This window comes from Sminthopsis crassicaudata, chromosome 4 (genome assembly GCF_048593235.1).
Source record: "Sminthopsis crassicaudata isolate SCR6 chromosome 4, ASM4859323v1, whole genome shotgun sequence".
Lineage (NCBI taxonomy): Eukaryota > Metazoa > Chordata > Mammalia > Dasyuromorphia > Dasyuridae > Sminthopsis > Sminthopsis crassicaudata.
This window is the reverse complement of record NC_133620.1, coordinates 424,248,280-424,254,234: the sequence shown is the minus strand read 5'-3', so window position 1 is coordinate 424,254,234 and position 5,955 is coordinate 424,248,280. Positions and strand designations below refer to the sequence as shown.

Here is a 5,955-nt window from a genome sequence, read left to right as displayed (position 1 = left end):
CTTAGTAGACTTTAGAGAGGAAACATGTTAAAAAAAAAAAAAGAGAGAGAGAGAGAGAGAGAGAGATAAGGATAAATAGGAAAAAAAAAGGTAGTGGTAAATACACAGTTAGAAATTATAACTTTGAATGTAAATATGATGAGCTCACCCATAAAACAGAAGCAGATAGTAGAACAAATTAGAAACAAAAATCTAACAATATATTGTTTAAAGGAACATCTGAAAAAGAAAGCAAATACATAATTTAAATTAAAAAAAATGGATGGAAATTTATTATGTTTTAGTAGAAGTTTAAAGGTCATGATCTTTCTAAAAAGTCATACAAATTTTTCACCCATTAGGCAACACCATAGTGATTGTGCCCTTAAATGATTGACATGTAAGAACATATTCCTGGGACCATCAGATAAAACTTCCATCTGAGTAAGACCTGACGTATCTCTTTCTCTGCTGACATAATCTTACTATTATATAGTAACAAATGATGGAGCATTGAAGAAGGACTTGGGCATAAAAAGAATTTAAATAGTCAATACAAAAAAACAAAACAAAACAAACAAAAAAAAAAACAAAAACAAACATTTCCCTACCTCAAAATTTCCTTTTCCTATTAACTACTTATCATGACATTGAGATCTTCAGTCTTTTTCTCTTATACATATAAATTAATTCCATGTGGGTGAATATATGCATTTGTTATTGTTTGGTCATTCAGTCAGATCTGATTCCATTTCTTCATGGAGATTTGTTGGCAAAGATAAAGAATTGTATGCTGTTTTCTTCTGCATTGGGTCCCCATTTTACAGATGAGGAAATGAGGTAAACAGGGGTTATGTGTAATACAGATACATATAGCTAATAAGTGACCAAAGCTGAATTTAAACTCAGATCTCCCTGTCTACAGGCCTGTTGCTTTTGTTGTACTACCCACCTTCCATTTCTGAAAGAAAGAAAAATCTGCATTTTAGTCCAAATTTAAGTCTTACAACAATTAACACAAAAGCATGTAACATGGTACCACAAGATATAATATAATTGCTGCTTTTTAGGATTAAGACTAGATTTCATTTATTTCAAAATTATGGTTAATCTCATTTGTGTAATTTTTAAGGAAACCTTTCTTTAAGAATGTCCTTTTCACTTTTCACAAACAAAAATAAACAAAAATGAACAGATGTGTTTTCTGGAAGGTTAATATTGCAGATCAATTGCATTTACAGGCATTTTGCTATTTACTAAAATGTATTTAATTGGAAAGCAGTAATTAGCTGAGTTTTCACTGTTAGCAAATTTTTATTTCTCTTAAAGTTCTCAGTATGAAAGTGTAAAGGGCTAGAACTGAGCAATGCACTTGGATAATGAAGCACATGAGACTAATTGCCAATTGGACAGTTCCCTATTAACTTGTTTAAGGTTGACCCTCCCCAGCTGTTCTGTGCTGACTTGATTGGTGGGACAAAGAAAAGGAAGTGACTTGTGTGGGAGGAGTAAGAAAAACTTGTGTGGTGGAACTCACGCTCACTTGCACTCGTGACTTGGCGTTGGAGGTGACGGTAAAGATCTAGAATAAAGAGATTTAGTGGTCCTGACTCCTGCTGATTTCTGGAAAGATAGAGTTCCAGCATTTGGCGCCCAACGTGGGGCGCCATGAAAGTACATATTTTGGGGAAATCAATGCAATTTATTTTTACCAACTGTCAACTGTATACATAAAGGAATTAACCATGATGAAGTCATATTGCTTATAGGAAAATAGGGTCTTATATTAGCCAACTTTTGGTGGTTGTTTTAATTTGGACATACCAAACACTTGTAAGATTGACAAGAGTTCAAAGATTCATTTAATATTACAAATATTAATCAAGTATATATTGTGTATACAATACTATAAACACCTGAAGCTGAAACTAAGACGAAAACTGAAAGACCCTCATTTAGTTCTATTGGATAAAATAACAACTAATTTAATGGAATGTGTTGCAATTGTGGATAGATTATTGAGCTAGATTCCGAATGATCTGGATTCACATGGCACCTCTGACATTTACTGGCTCTCTGATTCCTGGCAAATCACTTACACTCAGAATCTTAATTTATTCATCTTTTGAATAAAAAGATAGTGATGAAGTTCAGCACAGGGCAGAGAGTTGTGGTCAGTGCAAGTCCTTTGTAAAGTAATTTATGAACTTGAAAAGTTAGACTGACAAAAATATATTTACTGTTGGAATTGAGAAGATAGCCTTTGCTAGGAAGACTGACTTCCTTTTGTTACAAGATCCTGACAGAAAAGTAGCAGAGGAGTCCTGGCAGAAAGAAAGATAAAGTTCCTAGCAGAGAAATCCTGACAGAGAGGTAAAGAGAGGTGTAGTCCTGTTAGGGAAATAAGTAAGAGAGATAAAGAGGGGTTAATGCTAAAAAGAGAATGTCTTCTCAGCTGGCAGTGGGTCCTCGAAAGCACCTATGCCAAGAAAAGAGAGACAGAGACTAGAGATAGAAAGACAGAGATAGAGAGATAGACAGAGAGACACACATGCCCAGAGAGACAGAAACAGAGACAGAAAGAGAGAGAGAGAGAGAGAGAGAGAGAGAGAGAGAGAGAGAGAGAGAGAGAGAGAGAGAGATATTCCTTGACATGGCATGTCCTGTTTTTCACCCTCTACAAGGAAGTGTCCCAAAGTAGTTCTTTTAAAAAGATCTGAGACAAGTTTCAACTGAATGAGGTAACTGTCCCCAAGCCTAGGTTTTCTGTAGAATGATTCAGCTGACTGGGAGTGGTTGAGCCAATTTTCAGCTCAATATAGAAATCTAGATCTTCAGCTCAGGCTAAATAGGAGTGCAACTGGACTCAACTAGTCCCATCCAAGATCACAGAATGAAACCACTTTATCTGGATTCTCTGAGGCATGTCTTTCATAGAGGCAGGGTTCAAAGAGATTCTCAAGTGCTTTGCCTCATGCCTCACCCTCAAAGTCAGAGAGAGACAGTTTCAGGGTTCCCCCACATCAACATGACTAGATAGCCTCCATATTCCCTTCCAATTCTAAATCCATGAGCCTATAAACCTTTGATTCTATGGGGTATTGAGAAAATTGTCTACAGCTTTCAAAGATTTTTCACGTGCATATTTTTATCACTTATTTTATTTTATTATTTACCTTAAATTGGTAGTTGACTTGATTAATTAATTTTAATCAATCCTAAAACTATTTTAATGACCTAGAAAAAAATAAAAACAAAATTCATCTGGAAAAAGGTCAAGATTTTCAAGGGAACTAATGAAAAAAAAATCAAATGAAGGTGGTCTAGCTGTACCAGATCTAAAATGATATTATAAAGCAGTGGTCACCAAAACCATTAGGTATTGGCTAAGAAATAGACTCATTGATCAATAGAGTAGGTTAGATTAATAGGACAAAATAGTCAATAATTTTAATAATCTAGTGTTTGACAAATCCAACCTCCCCAGCTTTTGGGACAAGAATTCACTATTTGACAAAAACTGCTGGGAAAATTGGAAATTAGTATGGCAGAAACTAGGCACTGACCCACACTTAACACTGTACACCAAGCTAAGGTCAAAATGGGTTCATGATCTAGGAATAAAGAACAAGATTATAAATAAATTAGAAGAACATAGAAATGTTTACCTCTCATACCTTTGGAAGAGAAAGGAATTTGTGACTAAAGAAGAACTAGAGATCATTATTGATCACAAAATAGAAAATTTTGATTATATCAAAATAAAAATTTTTTGTACAAACAAAACTAAGGCATATACGATTAGAAGGGATACAATGAACAGGGAAACCTTTTTTTTTTATCAGAGACATTTTTATTAACAGACCATTAGAAAAATAATCATGCTAGAAATCTTTAGTTCATTCTTCTAATGAACCTGTTGATCTGGTCTTCCCTGTTACCAACATCTCTCCCCTCCACAAAATGTGTAGTCTTTTTCTTCATTCCACTTCATGGAGAAAACAATTTAAAGGGTCACAAAAAGTTGTTAGCAACTTTGAAGTACTTGGCAACAGTGTAGATCTCATTAATCAAGTCCTCCATGAAGATAATTCCATATTTATCAAGATATTTTGCATTAAGGTCATTATCAGTCAAGGCAATTCTTTATTTCTTGATCTTGCCATGAGCACGTTTGTAAATCAAGTCATTCACAGACTTCAGCTTTTGGGTAACCCTATGCAATGTATGGCTCCACAATCCTTAGCATGTTAATTGAAGCCTTATTAAGCTTAACAAAAGTTCCATTGAAGATTTGGTGAAGAAGCTACAATACTTTTTGGACCTTTGGGCTAACACCATTGATACCTCTGATTCTGATCATAAATGCTAACTTGGGTTCATTCAGCAAGTACATACAGACGGTTTTGAGTGTCATTCTACCCAGCTGGATTTCGCTTCTATACATCCATCTGTACTCCTTATGATAAGCTTTAGCTTTTTCATAGGTAACTTTTCTCCACATTTTATGGAGCTTTTTTATAGCCATCTTCTTCTTTAGGCAAATGGCCTTCAGTATTGCAAAAGCTTTTCATTTTTTTCAGAAGGGATTCTTTTCTTCTGAGCCTGCCATGATTCCAGATCTGGGAAAAAGATCTGGGAAAACATTTTTACAGTCAAAGGTTCTGATAAAGGTCTCAAAATATATAGATAATTGACTCTGATTTATAAGAAATCAAGCCATTCTCCAATTGATAAATGGTCAAAGGATACGAACAGACAATTTTCAGATGAAGAAATTGAAACTATTTCTACCCATATAAAAAGATGCTCAAAGTCATTATTAATCAGAGAAATGCAAATTAAGACAACTCTGAGATACCACTACACACCTGTCAGATTGGCTCAAATGACAGGGAAAGATAATGCACAATGTTGGAGGGAATGAGGGAAAACAGGGACACTGATACATTGTTGGTGGAATTGTGAATACATCCAGCCATTCTGGAGAGCAATTTGGAACTATGCTCAAAAAGTTATCAAACTGTTCATACCCTTCGATCCAGCAGTGTTATTATTGGGCTTATATGCCAAAGAGAACTTAAAGAAGGGAAATGGACCCGTATGTGCAAAAATGTTTGTGGCAGCCCTTTTTGTAGTGGCTTTTTTGTAATGGAAATTGAATGGATGCCCATCAATTGGAGAATGGTTGAATAAATTGTGGTATATGAATGTTATGAAATATTATTTTTCTGTAAGAAATGACCAGCAGGATGATTTCAGAAAGGCTTACAAGAACTGATGCTGAGTGAAATGAACAGGACCAGGAGATCATTATAAACTTCAACAACAATACTATATGATGATCAAATGAGATGAACCAAATCAGTTCCATTTGTTCAATAATGAAGAGAACCAGCTACACACAGGAAAGAATTCTGGGAAATGAGTGTGAACAACAACATAGCATTTCCAATCCTTCTGTTTTTATCCATTAGCATTTTTGATTTCCTTCTCAGGTTAGTTTTATCTTATTTCTAAATCCAGTTTTTCTTGTGAAGCAAAATAATTGTATGGATATGTATACATATATTGTATTTAACATATACTTTAACATATTTAACACGTACAGGTCCATCTACCATCTAGGGGAGGGGGTGGGGGGAAGGAGGGGAAAAGTTGGAACAGAAAGTTTTGAAAGAGTCAATGCCGAAAAATTCCCCATGCATATATCTTGTAAATAAAATCTATAATAAAAAATAAAATTAATCAATCCTGCTATTTATATGTAAATTAAAAAGAAGAGGAAAAAGTAATAAATGAAATTGAATGAGACGTTTAGGGGAGGAAAGAACAAGAGTGTCCTTTTGAACCTAGGATTAGAATTGAAATAAAAGGTGAAAGTCTTTCCAAGCCTTTCTAAGGAGAAAGAGCCACTCTGAAATTTCAATAAAGAAAGAAAATGGAGGGGTATGATTGAAGAATTTCAAATAGGCC

The 5,955-nt window shown here is 34.6% G+C and overlaps 1 pseudogene; it reads right to left on the bottom strand.

The window, feature by feature from the left end:
• Positions 1–3,873: 3,873 nt before the first annotated feature.
• LOC141541410 (large ribosomal subunit protein uL30-like) lies at positions 3,874–4,552 on the bottom strand (annotated as a pseudogene).
• Between the last annotated feature and the right edge of the window lie 1,403 nt (positions 4,553–5,955).